We start from the raw sequence: 20855 nt of genomic DNA, 5'->3' as shown, positions 1-20855 counted from the left end.
GATGTGAGAACCATCGTGGAAGGAGACTAGACAGCATGTCCTGTGGGAGAGGAAGAAGGAGGGTTGATCAGCCGGGAGCGCGGTCAGGCGGTTGAGCGATGGGGCTGCCGGGCCGAGTGTCACAAACAATAGTCTACTGTACGGAGGGTGCGCTCCACGCCGTGCCTTGTAGTTTAAAAGAAAACTGGTAAAAAAGTAACAGATTCTGCGAAGGCCAAAGGAGAGGCCTGGAAACCTTGACTAATAAGTGGAAGGAAATAAAAAGAGTCATTTAGTTTGGCATCAAAAAAAAAAAAAAAAAAGTCAAGGGGAGATGTGATGGTTACTTTTGTGTGTTGGAAGATCAGCTTGTAGAGGTGATATTACGCATGTCCAGAAGACAAACAAAGGCAGAGTGACCTGGAGCTCAGAGCACAGGCATGCTGTGGCTCCATACTGGGGGTACCTCTCTAGACTGTAGAGTTGTAAGCAGCCTTGTCATCGGAAGAGCTTACCTGGACAAACGGCCAAGTACAGAGTAAAAGATCTTGTACCATAGAAGAGGGTTGGGGAGATAAGATAGGAGATTAGATTAAGTTCCCACAACCTCAGAGACTTGGATGTTTCTCTCCATTGATGTCCTAATTCATACCATCTTTTTGTCATTTAGTATTGAAAACAGACTGTGGCCCAGAAATCCAGACAGGGAAGAGGAAATGTATTAGGAGAACTGCTCTGATTCCCTAGGATGGGTGGGCTTGGATGGTGAAGTACCCTCTGGGGTACCCACAAACTTCCGCTCCCCTTGTTCCCTTTCTTCCTTTTTGTTTCCATAAACCATGGAATTGTGCTCTGAGCTGATCTGGCCATTTTGCTGCCTACGTACCAGCCATATGGTAGTCAGGAAATACCTCCATTCATTAAACCCTGAATTCTTTGTTGCTTCAGTGTCTTGAGACATGTGTGCTAAGTTGCTTCAGCCGTGTCCGACTCTTTGTGATCCATGGACTGTAGCCCACCAGGCTCCTCTGCATGGGATTCTCCAAGCAAGAATACTGGAGTGGGTTGCCATGCCCTCCTCCAGGGAATCTTCCCGACCCAGGGATTGAATCCATGTCTCTTATGTCTCCTGGATCAGCAGGCAGGTTCTTTACAGTGCCAAGCCCAATTTTAGACATAAAACAAGACAAATCTGGTGTCTGGGTCTGTGTCTACAGAGAATTCCTGTTCTCCTTCTGCTGGGCTTGTTTCTCATTTCCATCTTCTCTTTCCCCTCTTGTTTAGTTAGTTAGAGATAACTAACTAGTTATCTCTCTCTCTCATCCTAGGACTTTGTCAGCCATTGGATCTTTTTCAAGGATTTAGAGATAAGAGAATATGCCAAATTCTTAATTAAAATATCAATGATAGTAAAGATTTTATATAATTTATGTCATTGGAGCTGATCTTTTCCTGTCGCTAATTAGAGCCAGGCCTCAAAATAACCCTATGAGGTGAAGAAACTGAAGCTTGGAGAAGTTAGGCAAATTGTTCTAAGTCACACCCCTAAGACGCAGAGCCAAGGTTCCGTGTCTGACTTCAGAGCCTCCTTGACCCTAAATCACTCAACTATCCCACCTCTTTTTTTCTGGAATAAACCTTCAGATAACCACCTCACATATACATGGTCTTCATACTTTCACTGTCTCTTCAGACTGAAAACTCCCTGGAAGCAGGGAGCTTTAATAACCGCATTTTCCAATATACAGTATGAAAAAAATAATAGATATTGTTTATAGGTTGAAATGATGCTATTTTGGATATATTGGGTTACTAAGCTACCAAATTTAATTTCACCTGGTTCTTTTTACTTTTAAAAATGTGCTTATTAGGAGACTTAAAATGCATGATGTGGTTTACTTGTTTCTATTGGACAGCACTTCTTGAGGAGGGGGAGTCCAGGCATTTTTGTTGCTGTTGTTCAGTCACTCAGCCTTGTCTGACTCTTTGTGACCCCATGGACCACAGCATGTCGGGCTTCCCTGTCCTTCACCATCTCCTGGAGCTTGCTTATATCCCTCCACTGAGTCGATGATGCCATCCAACCATCTCATCCTGTGTCATCCCCTTCTCCTCCTGCCCTCAATCTTTGCCAGCATCAGGGTCTTTTACAATGAGTCCTTTTCCAGGACTCTTCCCTGAGACCAATTCAAATGTCATATTAAGGAGCTTGCAAAGGGAGAAAATCAGAATGGAAACCGGAAACTCAATTCCCATAAATTCTGAATGATACTCCATATGACTGAAGCTGCCACTTCACCATGACTGTACATTCTGGGTCCCTTTAGTTCTCTAGACTCTTAAAGGTTTTGTTTAAAAAAAAAATGGCCTCATGCTCACAGGATTGGTCCCCTTGTCTTGTCTCTCTTACCAATTAGCCTGTCCTGAGGCTGAGAACACAGCGGCCCTCCCACCTTTGCTCCTGTTTTCCACGTGGTCCTCATTCTGTACTGCCCAGGGTGGTCTGGGGTGTTGATCTATAGAGCCACTAAAGCATCCTCGGAGGTTTAATGAGAGGGGGAAATTCACGCTGACCAGAGTTTCTTTTGGAGTAAGAATTGTTTGGATTGAATTGTTGAAATAATTCGGTGTAGCACTCTGTGTGGAGAAGGATAATGAACCTGAGACCACCAGCAGGTCCTAAAGTTACTAATTTGCCTTCTGAAGAGCACAGATTTGGTTAATTGTGGGACTTCTGTTCTGCTAAGTTGTGAATACAAGTTTGAGGCTGGAAGGTGAATTGCTCAGGACAGTGGAGAGGGGGAAAGCAGCCACGGGCGTTCTTCTCTCCTCTTAATCCATTCAGCAGATGTGCTTTTGTTAATGATTTAATGACTGTGCATGGGCTGAGAAAGCCGAGTATTAGTCTCTGGGGCACCCATGTATCTTCACCTGGTACTGGCATGCTCTGACAAAAAGCGTTTTCCTGATAGTTGCTTTTGCTGCCTGACCTGGTTTGGTTAGGACTGCGTGTTTCCTGATGAAGAAATGAGAGAGCTGTGTGTGTGTGTGTACAAGGCTTGAGAGACCGTGCCTTGAGAGAACATCTTCAGGAAAGCAAGGCAGAGGCCATGTCTTCAAACTAGACAATTGCTTTCTAGGATTTAGTAAATAGAACTATTGCATTAATGAGAAATGCAAACAAATGCATCCTCCTATGAGCCTATGAGACAGAAGTGACAATGGAAGATGCAGAGGGAAAGCCAAGGATATACTTGCTCAAACTATCCAGTCTGTGTGAAAAGAAAGGAAGCCTGTGACAGACTTAGAGAACAAACTTCTGGTTACAGGGGCAAGGGTCGATGGGAGAGGGATAGATTGGGAGTTTGGGATTGACCAGTACACACTGCTAGATGTAAAATAGATAACCAGCAAGGACCTACTGTATAGCACAGGATACTCTGCTCAATATTATGTAACAACCTAAATGGGAAAACAATTTGAAAAAGAATAGGTACACGTATACACGTAACCGGTCACTTTGCTGTACATCTGAAACTAACATGATATTGTTAATCAACTATGCTCCAATGTAAAATAAAAAGTTAAAGAAGAAGAAAGGAAAAAAGATTCATCCATCTGGTCTCTCGATTCACTTCTAACTAACCAAGAACCATAAGCAGGTTCTATTCTTTCTGTGACCCAAGGACAGCACCTTCTTTCACTCCTTTCTAATAGTCCCTCCCCACCCTTCCTGGGCACTTAAGCTAGCATTCTGCATCCAGGGGATACTGACTGCACAAAGACGAGAACCTGAAAAGGGGCTTCTTGGCAGGGCCTGGAGTGAGGGTGCTCCTAGTCACCCTGGACTCCCGGAACTGATTCAGAATTACTCTCTGTCTAAAGCAGAGTATGACTTGATCGGGCTCATGGCTGATTGCCGTTTACGGAGCCTAAAATTGCAGGACCTGACACTGCCTGTGATCAGGCAGAAGCCGGCCGTCTGAGCCCCGGGACTGGCTCTTTGAGTTGTGCCTGGAGAGCATGTGAGATGCAGCAGCTCTGCACTTCTGGGCCACTTGGCTCCCAAAGCAGATGTGGGCTGATGAGTTTGCTGAGCTGCAGGGAGTTGTTCTGGACTTTCTTAAGAGCTCTGAAGGACACAGAGTCACACTTCTCCAGAGGGTGCCTGGGCATCAGCCCAATATTTTGACGGTGACTTGTCAACTTTGTGACCCTTCTAGGGTCTGCCCTGCGGAGATGCCCATTCCTATCATCTCCAGGTGGGAAATCAGAAAAGTGCCAAGAGAGATGCCCTCCTTCCAAAAATAGAGCCACAGATTAGCCCATTCTAGTGAACATGGTAACAGCAGTTGCTGGTGATATTAGTCATATGAGCAAATACTTAAACGGGGCTTGCTGTGTGCCAACTACCATTCTAGGCTTTGCACACTCAAAGTCTGGTACTGTTGTTGTCTCCATTTTATAGATACAGAAACCAAGGCAGAGAGGATACATAATTTAGCTAAGACCACACATTTGATAAGTAGAAAACTCTGAATTCAGCATGAGTCTCAGCTCTTAGTCACATCCACTAGATTGCCTTTTGCTATGCATTTACTCACTGAAACATTTTTTGTCTGTTCACTCATATTACAGTGTGTGAGACATGTAGCAGTCAGTACTCAGCAGTCACAAACAAACATGTCACAGAGACCCAAAACAGATTCAGCCTAGGCACTTGTCTCCAGATCTCTGCACAGAATCGAGGAATTCTTAGTAACTTCGTGACTTAGGAACGTTCCTTAGACTGAAAGGCTGATACATGTGAGATGCACACACTCGTCTTGGTTGTGTGCATGTGGCAGCAAATGGAGTGGACTTCATTTGTGTAGTCAGGTCTCTCTGACCCTGGGTGTGTGGTTCTGGGCCCTGACATAGGGTCTATGTAATTTCATCTTAATGCAAATTCTATGGTTTGGATTTTGAGAAAAGGAAAAAAGTCTTAAAACATACCTCAAAATCCCACAATCAGCCTGTGCAGACTTCTAGGGTTTGATAAGACAGAACAGGAGAAGGAAAGAAGCAGTGATGCCTCAAAGGGTCACCAAACCAAGAAGCAGTGATTTCTTATCAGGGGATCTAAATCTCCTTTCCAAAAGATAAAAATAAATTCAGGGAATTATTACTTCTTGGGTAGAAAGATTAAGAAAGTTTGCCTAATGCAAGCATGTCACTGAAATAGTGTACTTTACTGTTTGTGAGAGTGTGCAATACAGACCTAATTTATTTAGATTTAGCATGAAGATATGGAGGGTGTGTAACTTAAAACAGTGTTAGTAATGGTGGGAATTAGGCCAAAGGGATGGATTGTGCAGACTCATATTTTCTCCCCTGCCACCCCTTAGAATGAACAGATATAACGTTTAAATGTGTTTAAAAAGGGTAGTATTAGTGGGTCAGGAATTATGAGGAATCTCTGAAAGTTAGAATTTAGGTGAGATCAGATTGAAAAAGGAATCCACAGCCCCAAACTGTCCAGCTCTTTGCAACCACATGAACTGTAGCCCTCCAGGCTCCTCTCTGTCCATGGAACTCTCCAGGCAAGAATACTGGAGTGGGTTGCCATTACCTTCTCCAGGAGATCTTCCCAACTCAGGTCTCCCGAATTACAAGCAGATTTTTTACTGTCTGAGCCACCAGGGACACTCCTTATAATTGGTGCAGGGGAAGGTGTGGAAGGACTTGACAGGGGCCCTGAGGGAGCTGGAGCTAGAGGTGGTGGGTGGGGAGAGAAGAGGGGCGTGAACGAATCTTTGAGGTGAGAGGCCTCCTTCCCTCTTTTACATAATAGCTGCTCCTCTGGAAGGTGGGGTGATGCCCAGGGTGGTTGATGACACCACAAAGGATGATGGCCCCTGTGCCAGGACTCTAGGGTGATGATGGTTTGGAGAGAGGCTGTGATTATAGACAGGCTAATGGGAAACAGGTAATAAGATGATGAGCTCACAATCCCAAATCATGACACATGAAAGGAGGACCATCATGAAAAACAGGCATCTCATTTAGAAATAAGGAATATCTGAAGGGATGTAATTATATGTATAATTAGTATTTTCAGAGGTCTGTGTGAAAATACTATTCTGCACCCTATCAGCCTGTCATTCAAATATGAAGGTAAAGTAGGGCATTTTAAACAACAAAACACTTCAAAATATGCTACTTGTGAATACTATTGTGAAATAATAGAGAATATACTTTAGCATTGTTAAAAATAAACTCAAGAAAAATATGGAAGCAGTACTGAGTAAAAAAAGCATAACTTATAATTGAATCTTAATTATTTAAAGTGTGATAAAATTTGGAACTAAAATCTCATATAATTTCACAAGTGGATGCTCAGGGGAAAAGGGAGAGGATAGGAGGCTGTAAGTGTGGATTAGAAGTAGGCTTCAATAGGTAAATGTAAGTTTTACATAAATTTTGAATATACATGGTAGAAATTTGAGTGAAACTACTCAAATAGAAGAGATAGGAAATATCACTTCTAAACAATTAAAGGAAGAACATGGAATAAACACGATGTGTAAAACAAATATAAACAACCTAATGAATTTATCAAATAGTAAAATAAGAAGAAATAATAATGGACAATAAATATAATACACACAAAAATAATGATTGGAACAAATTCAAAGTATGAGAAATAAATGTAAATGGTTTAAGTAACTCTGTGAAAAACAAAACTATGGGTGAGAAAAATGAAGATCCAGCTGTGTTCCTTATGAGACACATGAAGTGACCTTAGTTGGTGAAAATATATGGATGAGTAAAGATATTCTAAGCAAATACTAATAAAAACCAATAATGATAACAAAACTTACTGTAATATATTAATATTAGACAAAATAGAATTCAAGGTCAAGATTAATTAAAGAGAAAAGCAATGTACATAATGTTGAAAAAGGTCCAAACCAACAAGTATACTTTATGAACACCAAAGTCAAGTTACCTAAGTCAGAAATCACTGCAAGTAGGAGTGAAATATATGTTGTTTAGAAGCTGACAGATCAAGTAAGCAAAGTTTAAAATAAAACTATAGTGAATTTGAATAATAATTATCAAGCTTGATGACCTTCAACTATTAGGATCATGAGTTGGTTACTTGGGGCTACACAATTCAGGATATAAGACATATTATTTGTCTCACAATTTATACCATCACAGAGGCCCTGCACCCATCACTCCATTCCTCCATTCTTTGATTTCTCTCTCTCTTCCTTCTGTCTTCCTACCTATTTTACTTTATTTGTCCTAAATGATTCAAACAGTACAAAAGAGAGAAAGGATAGAGAGAAAGGATCATTCTCTGTCCTCATTTATCCTTCAGTTTCCCAGTTCTCCACCCCAGACTCAACTGCCATTTTCAGTTTATGTACCATTCAGGATAATCTATGCAAATACAAGTTTAAGCCAGTATGTATATATCTATGTAATTAAGTACATATTTCTGCTTTTTTAAGATGCATGCATGAGACACATACATTTCCCCATGTTAACAGTTTTCTATAGCATCATTTTTTTTCACATTTAATATAATTAGACATTTCTTAATCCTTTACTTTTTTTTTTAATAGAAGTGTAGTTAGAACTGGACATGGAACAACAGACTGGTTCCAAATCGGGAAAGGAGTATGTCAAGGCTGTATATTGTCACCTTGCCTATTTAACTTATATGCAAAGTACATCATGCAAAATGCCAGGCTGGATCAAGCACAAGCTGGAATCAAAATTGCCGGGAGAAATATCAGTAACCTCACATATGCAGATGACACCACCCTTATGGCAGAAAGTGAAGAACTAAAGAGCCCCTTAATGAAAGTGAGAGAGGAGAGTGAAAAAGCTGGCTTAAAACTCAACATTCAGAAAACTAAGATCATGGCATCTGGTCCCATCACTTCATGACAAATAGATGGGGAAACAATGGAAAAAGTGGCTGACTTTATGTTTTGGGGCTCCAAAATCACTCCAGATGGTGATTGCAGCCATGAAATTAAAAGATGCTTACTCCTTGGAAGAAAAGCTATGACCAATCTAGATAGCATGTTAAAAAGTAGAGACATTACTTTGCCAACAAAGGTCCGACCAGTTAAAGCTATGATTTTTCTAGTAGTCATGTATGGATGTGAGAGTTGGACTATAAAGAAAGCTGAGCATCAAAGAATTGATACTTTTGAACTGTGGTGTTGGAGAAGACTCTTGAGAGTCCCTTGGACTGCAAGGAGATCCAACCAGTCCATCCTAAAGGAAATTAGTTCTGAATATTCATTGGAAGGACTGATGTTCAAGCTGAAACTCCAATACTTTGGCCACTTGATGGTAAAACTGACTCATTTGAAAAGACCCTGATGCTGGGAAAGATTGAAGGCGGGAGGAGAAGGGGATGACAGAGGATGAGATGGTTGGATGGCATCTCCCACTCGATGGACATGAGTTTGAGTAGGCTCCGGGAGTTGGTGATGGACAGGGAAGCCTGGTGTGCTGCAGTCCATGGGGTCACAGAGTTGGACATGACTGAATGACTTAACTGAGTTGATTTGTAATGTTTCAGGTGTATAGCAAAATGATTTGATTATACACACACACACACATATATATGTATATATATTCTTTTTAAGATTCTTTTCCATTATAGATTATTACAAGATATTGAATATAGTTCCCTGTGCTATACAGCAGGTCCTTGTTGTTTATCTGTTTTATATGGAGTAGTGTATAGCTGTTAATCCCCAAATCCTAATTTATCCCTCTCCTGCTCCTTTTCCCTTTGGTAACCATAAATTATTTTCTATTAATATGTATGTGAGTATATTTCTGTTTTGTAAGTAAGTTCATTTATATCTTTTTTTTTTTTTTAGATTTCGCTTGTAAGTGATATTATATGATATTTGTCTTCCTGTCTGACTTCACTTAGTGTGATAATCTCCAGATCCATCCATATTGCTGCAAATGGCATTATTTCATTTATTTTCATGGTTGAGTAAGATTCCACTGTATATATGTACCACACCTTTATCCATTCATCTGTCAATGGACATTTATGCTTTTTTGTTATGTGCAGAGGTATCATTTTAAAGTTCTAAATATGGTTCCCTTGCATGAGTGTATCATTTTTTGTGACCATTATGAATAATGTGTCTATGCTGCTACTGCTGCTGCTAAGTTGCTTCAGTCGTGTCAGACTCTGTGCGACCCCATAGATGGCAGCCCACCAGGCTCCCCCATCCCTGGGATTCTCCAGGCAAGAACACTGGAGTGGGTTGCCATTTCCTTCTCCAATGCATGAAAGTGAAAAGGGAAAGTGAAGTTGCTCAGTCGTGTCTGACTCTTCACGACCCCATGGACTGCAGCCCACCAGGCTCTTCCACCCATGGGATTTTCCAGGCAAGAGTGCTGGAGTGGGGTGCCATTGCCTTCTCCAAATGTGCCTATGACCATCTTTATATCTATATTGGTGACCGGTTTTCTAAAAGTAGACTCAAATGTAAATGAATGGAAAGAAACATTTTTAAGACTTTTGAGTAGGTGTTGCCAAATTGTTTTGTACAGTGTTTTCTTGTTTTTTATTGTGAATTCAACATCCATTACCCAGATACTAGTGTAAGTTTATATTTTAACAAGTGAATAAAATTTTAGCTAAGAAATCTGCTAGTGATGAATTAATGGTTAAGGAATACTAATTCTCTTTGAAACTGAAGACCCAGGCCTGTTTTTCTGTATCTTCAGGTTATTAACGGTATTTGCTGTAGCCAAGATCAAGCTTCATGCATGTGCATTTTTTATTGTAAATTCAGTTCAGTTGCTCCGTCATGTCTGACTCTTTGTGACCCCATGAACCGCAGCACAACAGGCCTCCCTGTCCATCACCAACTCCCGGAGTCCACCCAAACCCATGTCCATTGAGTCGGTGATGCCATCCAACCATCTCATCCTCTGTCGTCCCCTTCTCCTCCTGCCCTCAATCTTTCCCAGCATCAGGGTCTTTTCAAATGAGTCAGCGCTTTGCATCAAGTGGCCAAAGTATTGCAGTTTCAGCTTCAACATCAGTCCTTCCAATGAACACCCAGGACTGATCTCCTTTAGGATAACTGGTTGGATCTCCTTGCAGTCAAAGGGATTCTCAAGAGTCTTCTCCAACACCACAGTTTAAAAGCATCAATTCTTCGGTGCTCAGCTTTCTTTATAGTCCAATGCTCACATCCATACCCGACCAACGGAAAACCCATAGCCTTGACTAGACGGACCTTGGTTGGCAAAGTAATGTCTTTGCTTTTTAGTATGCTGTCTAGGTTGGTCATAAAACTTCAGGATAAAAAATGGGAGGGAGATCAAAAGAATTCAGTATCCCTTGGCTTTCTCTGAAGTTTAAACTTAAATATATTCTGTACCTTTATAATAGATTGAAGAAAGAAAAATGTTCTTTAGGGGAAATGACAACATGGCAAAGTTTCATTTTAATGGGTTATACAACCCTTTTAAATGAGTAAAGCCTGAAGGCAACCAAACTTGTTTCACGGCATAAAGCACCAAATATAGGTGTGATCATGGGGCTATGTCCATGGTTCCAAAACAATAATTGTCTCTTAATATGCTCCTAATATAGTACCAATGGAAGGATTTTCTAGAAAATTAATTTGGAATTGGACATTACTACTTGTTATATCAATATCTTAAAGGTTCATAATTTACATTACTGTATTAATGGCTCTGAGAAACGCAGTTTAAAATCTCCTTAACTTCATATTACTCAGCATTTTTGAAGTTTATTTAATCAGTAACTCACCCCCACCCGTTTTAAAAACATGTGATACCTATTAAATAGCCTCAGAATCAGTGTTCTGGAGTGCATAATGGCCTATAATGTGGTGGATTCATTGAAATGATACCAAAGTGTTTTGTTGGTACAATTTCTGAGTAATACCTTCAAACTGTTAAATGGCAAGGCTGGTATTTTGGGACCCATCATTCAGCTAAGTCATAGGAATGAATCATGCTGAATTAGATGGCTTTAACTTTTCTTGTCTCTGTTGATTCCATCTTGATACTAAGATATAATTAGCTATTCCCTCTAATTACAACAGATGCTAAGAAGTTCCAAGATTTTCTTCAGACACCTGTGAACAGGTAAAGGATACACAACTCAGGAATACTGTTTTGTAGACTTGCCATTTCTTACATTCAGTCTGATCAGAGTCTATTAATATCCATTTACCCTCAAAACAAACAAACAAACAAACACGTTGAAGCTGGCAGAGGATTACCAAAAGAAGGGAGAGGCAGCCGTTGTAGGACACAGCCCCTACCCCCAGCTCATCCAGCAGTTGGACAGCGTTACATTACGATCAATAATGACTGCGGTCCCTTAATTCTGCCTACCAGTAGCTAACAGGAAATACCCTAATTACATGCCACAATTTGAAAAATCATAAATAGCTTTGATTAGTCTTTTCACTTCACTACCTATGTCTCACTTCAGTTCTATATTATGCTATAAATTACTTCTGTTCAAAAGATTTAAAATGAAGCTTTATTTTATTAATTTTTATGTCTTTATCAGTTTCTTTTGAGTGAAAATGGACAGATATTCATTATAAAGAATTCAAACAATCAGAAACATCTAAAGTAAAAAATAAGTGCTCACTGGTCCCCTAACCCTAAGGAGTAAGTGATGTTACTAGTTTGCTATGTATACTTTTATAGTGGGATAAATAGATGTTTATATTTTTATACATTTATCCACATATAATTTTTATTTCACAAAAATCTGATTGCTAATTTTATGTTCCTAGAGCTTATTTCCCCCCCTTGATATTTTTAACACTATTCCAGTTTGGTCTATACACATCTACATTATTCATTTTATAGCTGCTTAGTAGTTACAGTTTTACCAATCTCCCAAATATGGATAATTATAGATATATTTTTTCTTTACAAACAATGCACAGTGAGCATCATTTAACAGTGTAGTTGCATCTCTTAATTCTGAAGCCAACAGGTAAAGTGTTGGCCCCTAGAAGTGAAATGAACATAAATTCATTAAGTAATAGTAGTTGGTTTACCACATGTTGCAAATGTGATTTATAATAAATATTTAGTCTTCCTCCCTGTTTCTGGCACAGAGCTCCTAAAATCCTGGGAATTTCCTACCTGAGGAGACCCTTAAAGAGGTTTTTTGCTATGTTAATGAGTTGACTTTCCAGAAAGTACTTAGGAATGGGGGCTAGTTGCCCAGAGAACCAGTCCTGTGATTTAGAGAGTTAGAACTTTAAGTACCCAATGCCGACCTCTGGAGGGGGAAGAGGGGCTAGAGGTTGAGACGGGTCGCCAATAGGTACAGTTGATGAAAGCGCTGGCTATGTAGTGAAACCTTCATTAAAAACCCACAAAGGGGAGAGTTCAGAGACTTTCTGGGTTGGTGAACATGTGGAGGTTTGGGGAGAGTAGCATACCTGGATGGAAAGCATGGATGGGCCTCTCCCCATGCATTACCCCATGCATCTCTTACTTCTGGCTGTTCCTGAATTATATCCTTCTATAAGAAACAGGTAAGCTAGTAAGTAACATATTTCTCTGAATTCTGTGAGCTGCTCTGCAAATTAATTGAACCCAAGAAAGGTGTATTGGGAACTCATCTATAGCTGGTCACCCAGAAGGACAGGAGATAAATCGGAAGTTTGACCAGTGTCTGAAGTGGTGGAGATGGGTGCGGTCTTGTAGGTGTGAACTCTTCACTTGTGGAATCTGGTGCTATCTTTGGGTAAATAGTTAGATTCTCTGACACATGCTGGTTTCCAAGAATTTCCTGTTTGAGCTGTGGGGAAAATGTTCCCACAGTGGATTTGGTCCAGAACAGCTTCTACCATGTGCAGTACAAACCTGCCCTGTCATCAGATCAGATCAGATCAGTCGCTCAGTCGTGTCCGACTCTTTGTGACCCCATGAATCGCAGCACGCCAGGCCTCCCTGTCCACCACCAACTCCCGGAGTTCACTCAGACTCACGTCCATCGAGTCAGTGATGCCATCCAGCCATCTCATCCTCTGTCGTCCCCTTCTCCTCCTGCCCCCAATCCCTCCCAGCATCAGAGTCTTTTCCAATAAGTCAACTCTTCGCATGAGGTGGCCAAAGTACTGGAGTTTCAGCTTTAGCATCATTCCTTCCAAAGAAATCCCAGGGCTGATCTCCTTGAGAATGGACTGGTTGGATCTCCTTGCAGTCCAAGGGACTCTCAAGAGTCTTCTCCAACACCACAGTTCAAAAGCATCAATTCTTGGTGCTCAGCCTTCTTCACAGTCCAACTCTCACATCCATACATGACCACAGGAAAAACCATAGCCTTGACTAGACGAACCTTTGTTGGCAAAGTAATGTCTCTGCTTTTGAATATGCTATTTAGGTTGGTCATAACTTTCCTTCCAAGGAGTAAGGGTCTTTTAATTTCATGGCTGCAGTCACCATCTGCAGTGATTTTGGAGCCCAGAAAAATAAAGTCTGACACTGTTTCCACTGTTTCCCCATCTATTTCCCATGAAGTGCCCTGTCATACATTTGTACAAATGTATAATATATACAAGCATGTATAGTATGACATACATTCATATGTGATATGCAATTCATAGTGTTCTAATAAATAAAAAAGAGATTGTGTGGTTGAATTACTCCAAGTATAGAAATTTTCTTGTACATATGTTTTTGGGCACATGTGCAAGAACTCAACATAATTTTCCAGCCAAGAGTATTTTTATTAAGATGTAAATTTGATCATGTCATTTCCCTGCCGAAAACTCTTCATTGACTTTCATGTGAATTTAGACAATGTCCCAAATCTCTGACGTGGTTCATGTGGCTCTATGTTCGACTCTGCCAACCTCTCCAACTTCATCTGACACTCTTTCCATCACTCACTGGTCTTGGGCCATCCTGGTATTTTCCATTTATTGGATGTGCCTTTCCATATCTGAGTCATTTATGCCTGGAAGATTTTTCTTTCCACCAGTCCTTGGATAATCCTTCATGACTGCCAATCTGTAATGTACAACTGGGACCTCCTTTGTTAATTCTCATGTCAGCCACAGTTTTACTATTAGGATAGTTATGATTTTAAGAATATATGTATTTGTTCATTTACTCAACAACCTATATAATTTCATCCATTAGGAAAAAGCTTCATGAGTTTTTTACCACTGCATTCTCAGCCCCAAGCATCTAATGGGAGTTCAGTAAGTAGTGATAGTAATAATAAAATGAACCCTTGCAGAACACTTCACAGCACTACTCCAAGTGGTATATTTATGAACACATTTAATCCTCACCACAGTCCTCAGTTGTTACTACTATTTCCTCCACTTTACAGATAAGAAAATTGAAGCATAGAATGGTTACGTCACCTGTCCGCGGTCATATAGCTGGTAAGTGACACAGCTGCCACTTGAACTTAAGTAGTCTGATTCCAGCATCTGTACTCTTAATCTGCTGTAGTGTCTCAATATTTTCAATATGAGAGCTCTAATGCAGGCCAATGAAAGAAAACGCTTTGGAACTCCCCTGGCAATCCAGTGGTTTGGGCTCTGTGTTTCCACTGCAGGGAGCTGGGAGGGCGGGGGTGGTGGCACAGGTCTGATCACTGGTTAGGGAACTAAGATTCCACTTGCCTTGCTGTGTGGCCAAAAAAAAAAAAGAAAGAAAGAAAACCCATGTACAAAAGTTCAGCAGCCACTCTGTACCATTTTTATTTTGTCTAAAGCCTTACTTATTAGTGTAAGACCTATTTGTACTATTGGGGTTTATTTTTGAGACATTTTATCTCTGATCATTAGATTCATCATGTTTAATAAATGCAAAAAACAATATAAATGTTAGAAAGTAATATAGGTCTATTTATTATGGAAACAGTTTGAGTTAAAAAATTAAAAGATCTAAGGAAAAGATGACTGTAGATTCACTTTGGACTGCCAAATTTCCCTCTAAAAGGTTACATTGTGTTTTTTTTTAATTCTTCATAGTTTATGGAAGTGTCTTCTCCCCACACTCTCCCTAACACTGATTCATCTTTTACATTTTTGTCACTTGGCTGTGTTTCAAACTAAGATGTCTTTAGTTAACTGAAAATTGAGCATGTGTGGGCACTCGGTAAGTGCTTTTTTGCTAAGAGGTTGCTATTTAACAAACTTTGCATAAGTCATTTTCTTTAGGCTTCATAACTCTGTGTGTGTGTGTGTGTGTGTGTGTGTGTAATGGCGCCTTGAACAATTCAAGGGTTCTATTCCCCCAGTATTTACTGCGTTTTTAGTTGTGTGTTAGTAGATCATAAAGATGGTTTGTACCCAAGGGACTAGTAATTTAGTTAAATATTCCAGACCAACACTTACGACTTAGAGGTGAACAGTATAAAACAACAAATGACTCAGTGCTGGACTGTGTACGACAGACCACTAATGACAGGTCATCAACAGTGTTTTCAGAGCCATTGTACCCAGAAGGCCAACAGAGGCCTCGAGAGGGAGCCACGCAGGGAAAGGTGAGGCGTTTGTAATCCAGAAAGCAGGCAAGAGAAGGCTGCCCTGAGGCAAAACCTGAGTAGACCTTGGACCATGATTAGAATTTAAGTAGATTGGGGTGTGGCTTCCCTGGTGACTTCCGAAGCCCTGGTGGCTCAGATGGTAAAGGCTCTGCCTACAATGCAGGAGACCTGGGTTTGATCCCTGGGTCAGGAAGATCCCCTGGAAAAGAGAATGGCTACCCACTCCAGCAAAAACAAGACGGGGAGCTGACTGTGGCTCAGATCATGAACTCCTTATTGCCAAATTCAGACTTAAATTGAAGAAAGTGGGGAAAACCACTAGACCATTCAGGTATGATAAATCAAATTCCTTATGACTATACAGTGGAAGTGAGAAATAGATTTAAGGGACTAGATCTGATAGACAGACTGCCTGATGAGACTGCCTGATGAACTGTGGACGGAGGTTCGAGACATTGTACAGGAGATAGAGATCAAGAACATCCCCAAGAAAAAGAAATGCAAAAAAGCAAATGGCTCCCTGAGGAGGCCTTACAAATAGCCGTGAAAAAAGAGAAGCAAAAAGCAAAGGAGAAAAGGAAAGATATTCCCATTTGAATGCAGAGTTCCAAAGAATAGCAAGGAGAGATAAGAAAGCCTTCCTCAGCGATCAATGCAAAGAAATAGAGGAAAACAATAGAATAGGAAAAACTAGAGATCTCTTCAAGAAAATCAGAGATACCAAGGGAACATTTAATGCAAAGATGGGCTCAGTAAAGGACAGAAATGGTAGGGACCTAACAGAAGCAGAAGATGTTAAGAAGAGGTGGCAAGAATACACAGAACTGTACAAAAAAAGATCTTCACAACCCAGATAATCATGATGGTGTGATCACTCACCGAGAGCCAGACATCCTGGAATGTGAAGTCAAGTAGGCCTTAGAAAGCATCACTATGAACAAAGCTAGTGGAGGTGATGGAATTCCAGCGGAGCTATTTCAAATCCTGAAAGATGATGCTATGAAAGTGCTGCACTCAATATGCCAGCAAATTTGGAAAACTCAGCAGTGGCCACAGGACTGGAAAAGGTCAATTTTCATTCCAATCCCAAAGAAAGGCAATGCCAAAGAATGCTCAAACTACCGCACAATTGCACTCATCTCACATGCTAGTAAAGTAATGCTCAAAATTCTCCAAGCCAGGCTTCAGCAATACGTGAACTGTGAGCTTCCAGATGTTTAAGCTGGTTTTAGAAAAGGCAGAGGAAGCAGAGATCAAATTGCCAACATCCGATGTATCATCAAAAAAGCAAGAGAGTTTCAGAAAAACGTCTATTTCTTTATTGACTATGCCAAAGTCTTTGACTGTGTGGATCACAGTAAACTGTGGAAAATTTCTGAAAGAGCTGGGAATACCAGACTACCTGACCTGCATCTTGAGAAACCAATATGCAGGTCAGGAAGCAACAGTTAGAACTGGACAGGGAACAACAGACTGGTTCCAAATAGGAAAAGGAGTACGTCAAGGCTGTATATTGTCACCGTGCTTATTTAACTTCTATGCAGAGTACATCATGAGAAACGCTGGATTGCAAGACGTACAAGCTGGAATCAAGATTGCTGGGAGAAATATCAATAACCTCAGATATGCAGATGACACCACCCTTATGGCAGAAAGTGAAGAAAAACTAAAGAGCCTCTTGATGAAAGTGAAAGTAGAGAGTGAAAAAGTTGGCTTAAAGCTCAACATTCAGAAAACGAAGATCATGGCATCTGGTCCCATTACTTCATGGAAATAGATGGGGAAACAATGGAAATAGTAAGAGAATTTATTTTCTTGGGCTTCAAAGTCACTGCAGATGGTGACTGCAGCCATGAAATTAAATGATGCTTACTCCTTGGAAGGAAAGTTATGACCAACCTAGACAGCATATTCAAAAGCAGAGACATTACTTTATCAACAAAGGTCCCTCTAGTCAAGGCTATGGTTTTTCCAGTGGTCATGTATGGATGTGAGAGTTGGACTGTAAAGACAGCTGAGCTCAGAAGAATTGATGCTTTTGAACTGTGGTGTTGCAGAAGACTCTTGAGAGTCCCTTGGACTGAAAGGAGATCCAACCAGTCCATTCTGAAGGAGATCAGTCCTGGGTGTTCATTGGAAGGACTGATGTTCAAGCTGAAACTCCAATACTTTGGCCACCTGATGCAAAGAGCTGACTTATTGGAAAAGACCCTGATGCTAGGAAAGATTGAGGGCAGGAGGAGAAGGGGGCAACAGAGGATGAGGTGGTTGGATGGCATCAATGACTCGATGGACATGAGTTTGGGTAAACTCTGGGAGTTGGTGATGGACAGAGAGGCCTGGCGTACTGCGGTTCATGGGATCACAAAGAGTCAGACTCGACTGAGTGACTGAACTGAACTCCACTATTCTTGCTTGGAGAATCCCTAATGCACAGAGGAGCCTGAGTGGTCCCAGTCAATGGGATCATAAAGAGTCCGGCAAGACTGAGCAACTAACACTTTGATTTCACTTTCAGATTGGGGTATGGCTCTTCCAACAAGGGCCATAACAGGAGTGAAGGTATAATTAGTGAAGAATTAATGTGACTTATTTTGGAGACTGACATTCTCTTCCATGATGAAAAATGATCCCACAAATAAAATCACCTTGCTCTAAAAGAAAATGTAATAAATAGCTGGAAGTAATTAATGAAACACAGTGTAGTCACTGCTTGGCAGAGCAATCAGGAATCACAGAGCAGTATTCGCTAATAAGGTGATTTAAACTCATTTTCAAGGATGAGAAGAACTGAACTCTGAAGGACTTGTTGATATGATTCCACTTGGCCTCGACAGTGTCCCGAATGATCTGCTATCCAAGGCATATGGTGCATATTTATATGGCTGCATCTCAAGGCTTACATAAATTAAGGCTATGCATTTGCCCTTAAGAAAGTAGAATAAACAGTTTGCTCTGAAAAGCCATAAGAAGTTTTCCAAACCCTTTCTCTGTGCATCTAGCTATCTACCACAAACACAGAGTCCTGAAAGATGAATTCTGTAAGCAGTGAAACACTAAACAGTCTTCTTTAACAAGCTGACTCTTCTAGAATTTATATAAAGCACACAAACAGTGCACAGTTTTAATTAAGAGGGTGGGATTGACATATAAACATTAGTATATATAAAATAGGTATCAACAAGAATCTGCTGTATAGTGGAGGGAACTCTACTCAATACTCTGTGATAACCTATTTTCTTTCAGGAAAAGAATCTGAAAAAGAACATGTATATATATATTATATAATCATTATTATATAATCAGATCAGATCAGATCAGATCAGTCACTCAGTCGTGTCCGACTCTTTGCGACCCCATGAATCCCAGCACGCCAGACCTCCCTGTCCATCACCAACTCCCGGAGTTCACTCAGACTCACGTCCATCGAGTCAGTGATGCCATCCAGCCATCTCATCCTCTGTCGTCCCCTTCTCCTCCTGCCCCCAATCCCTCCCAGCATCAGAGTCTTTTCCAATGAGTCAACTCTGCATGAGATGACCAAAGTACTGGAGTTTCAGCTTTAGCATCATTCCTTCCGAAGAACACCCAGGGCTGATCTCCTTGAGAATGGACTGGTTGGATCTCCTTGCAGTCCAAGGGACTCCCAAGAGTCTTCTCCAACACCACAGTTCAAAAGCATCAATTCTTCGGTGCTCAGCCTTCTTCACAGTCCAACTCTCACATCCATACATGACCACATGAAATATTAACCTATATGGGGAAATAATCTGAAAAAGGATATGTATATATACTATATAATATATATCATTATTATATAATCTTAACACATGGGAAAAGAAGCTGAAAAAGAATATATATAATATATATGTGAATCACTGTTGTAATCTGAAACTAATACAACATTATAAATCAACTATACTTCAATATAAAATAAAAATTTGAAGAAAAGAGTGTGTGGTTTAGAACCATCAGTCTTCAGTCTTGCAAATTTGTTACAGTGTGTCCACAGAAATCTCTGGATGTTCCTTTTTGACTAGTTTGGGAGAGGAGGTAATCCACCTTTTTAAAACTTGCTATCTAAATTTGTGGGCAATTTCCCTAAGCTCATATGTAACATGAGGATAATCATAGGATCTGTGCCACAGAGTTGTACAAATTAGAGCATGTGTAATGTACATTGGTTTCCATGATGACGATATACACTAAACACCAACTGAATGGCACTTATTGTTGTTATTTCTGTTTTTCTTTTTCAAACTGGATTAAAAGAATTTGAGAGAACAAGATAAGCCCTCAAGGAAAAGGAAAGAAAAGTAACATTCATTGGGTGCATATTATGTGCTCAGTGGCTTAAGTGGCTTATAGATGTCATCTCACTTTTTAGCTGAAAAGTGAAACTTCAGCCATATGCAAAGGCTGAGATTATGTATTATTTAGAAAATCGAAAGAATTTTTAACAAAATAAGAAATTTGGTTAATGTTAAAATGGACACCGCATTTTCTACTATCATCTCAACCCTGGGCTTTGACCTAAAGGGAAAAGTGAAGTAAAGTCGCTCAGTCGTGTCCGACTCTTTGCGACCCCACAGACTGTAGCCTACCAGGCTCCTCCATCCATGGGGTTTTCCAGGCAAGAGTACTGGAGTGGGGTGCCATTGCCTTCTCCAGAGGATCTTCCCGACCCAGGAATCGAACCCGGGCCTCCTGCATTGTAGGCAGACGCTTTACCGTCTGAGCCACCAGGGAAGCCTTTGACCTAATGTTATGTTTAAAAGAGTGATATAAAACTCCAGTCTTTTCAAATCTCCTAGGCTGGTGCCCACTGTAAGATCAAGTGGTTATTATGACCTTTACTTGGGTAAATATAGGCAACTTATTTACCCAGGCAAAGGTCTCTAAAATGGAAGTCTCTAAAATGGTGTGTTTTAAGTAAGTCTTAGGCTGTTGCCTGTGAGGAAGGAATTTGCTTTTTGGCTTGTGTTAGAAATTGCAGTTCTCTGATGGCTTTCTGTGATTAGCACTTGTTGGATGCTTCAAGTGTTTCTTATGGGGAAGATGTAATTGGGCCTCCTCTGTTTTGCATCTTCAAATGTATTTTGAATGGCCACCTGAGAAAACGTTTAGCAGAAACACTTGTTAATGGATTTTTTTCTTATCCTGGGTTTACTTCTAATGCAACAATAATCACATATATTTCCAAAGTGCTTTTCAACCCCACATACTGCAAAGCCTTTTACAAACTAAATGCAGTAATGAAACCACCTGTCCCATCAAAACTATGCAGCTCTCCCTGGTGCAGAGTAAGGGCAGCAGG

The 20855-nt window shown here is 40.5% G+C and overlaps 1 non-coding gene across 1 annotated transcript; it reads right to left on the bottom strand.

The window, feature by feature from the left end:
* Positions 1 to 20215: 20215 nt before the first annotated feature.
* Positions 20216 to 20287, bottom strand: TRNAC-ACA (transfer RNA cysteine (anticodon ACA)). The gene has a single exon. It is a non-coding gene; the product is annotated as a tRNA-Cys (tRNA).
* Positions 20288 to 20855: the final 568 nt, after the last annotated feature.

The sequence above is a fragment of the Bos mutus genome, chromosome 7 (genome assembly GCF_027580195.1).
Source record: "Bos mutus isolate GX-2022 chromosome 7, NWIPB_WYAK_1.1, whole genome shotgun sequence".
In the NCBI taxonomy this organism is placed as follows: domain Eukaryota; kingdom Metazoa; phylum Chordata; class Mammalia; order Artiodactyla; family Bovidae; genus Bos; species Bos mutus.
The sequence above is the reverse complement of the archived record's forward strand: the minus strand, read 5'-3'. Positions and strand labels throughout refer to the sequence as shown.